Source organism: Dromiciops gliroides, chromosome 3 (assembly GCF_019393635.1).
Source record: "Dromiciops gliroides isolate mDroGli1 chromosome 3, mDroGli1.pri, whole genome shotgun sequence".
Taxonomy (NCBI): Eukaryota; Metazoa; Chordata; class Mammalia; order Microbiotheria; family Microbiotheriidae; genus Dromiciops; species Dromiciops gliroides.
This window is the reverse complement of record NC_057863.1, coordinates 136,907,954-136,908,946: the sequence shown is the minus strand read 5'-3', so window position 1 is coordinate 136,908,946 and position 993 is coordinate 136,907,954. Positions and strand designations below refer to the sequence as shown.

The following is a 993-nucleotide window of genomic DNA, read 5'->3' as shown; positions in this document are numbered from 1 at the left end:
AAGAAAAGCAGTAACCATATCTCACCCCAGATCACATCACCTTAAAAGAACCAAAAATTTACAAAGTTCAGAACTAGTTGTGGAAATAACACAAAAAGCCAGAAGCATGGGACAATATCCTCACTACTACCTGGGGTAAGCAGAGACCAGCTTCATCATAAAGTTCAAAGTCAAGAAATTGGCTTGAAAAATGAACAAACAGTGCTCACTTCAGCAGCACATATAGTAAAATTGGAATGATACAGAGAAGATTAGCATGGCCCCTACGCAAGGATATTTTTTAGAGTTAGAAAAAATAATAGCAAAATTCATCTGGAAGAACAAAAGGTCAAGAATATCAAGGGAACTAATGAAAAAAAAAAAGGTGCACAGGACAGTGGGCTAGCCATACCAAAGCTCAAGCTATACTATAAAGTGGCAGTTATCAAAACTATTTGGGGGGCAGCTAGATGGTGCAGTTGATAAAGCAGTGGCCCTGGATTCAGGAGTACCTGAGTTCAAATCTGGCCTCAGACACTTACTAGGTATGTGACCCTGGGCAAGTCACTTAACCCCAACTGCTTCACCACAAAAAAAAGAAAGAAAGAAAGAAAGAAAGAAAGAAAGAAAGAAAGAAAGAAAGAAAGAAAGAAAGAAAGAAAGAAAGAAAGAAAGAAAGAAAGAAAGAAAGAAAGAAAGAAAGAAGGAAAGAAAGAAAGAAAGAAAAAATACTATTTGGCACTGGCTAAGAAATACTGTGATGGATCAATGAAATAGGTTAGGCACAGGAGACAGCAGTAAATGGCTATAGTCATCTGCTGTTTGATAAACACAAAGACTCCAGCTTTTGTGATAAGAACTCAGTATTTTACAAAAACTGCTTGGAAAACTGGAAAATAATATGGCAAAAACTAGGCATAGATGAACATCTTACACTGTATACCAAAATAAGGTTAAAATGGGTACAAGAATTAGACATAAAGGGTGATACCATAGATAAATTAGGAGAGGAAA

General features: G+C 36.4%; 1 non-coding gene across 1 annotated transcript; it reads left to right on the top strand.

Annotated features, from left to right (window-relative positions):
• The first annotated feature begins 201 nt into the window (after positions 1-201).
• On the top strand, positions 202-309 carry LOC122752234. Its single transcript, XR_006356020.1, has one exon. It is a non-coding gene; the product is annotated as a U6 spliceosomal RNA (small nuclear RNA).
• The last annotated feature ends 684 nt before the right edge of the window (positions 310-993 follow it).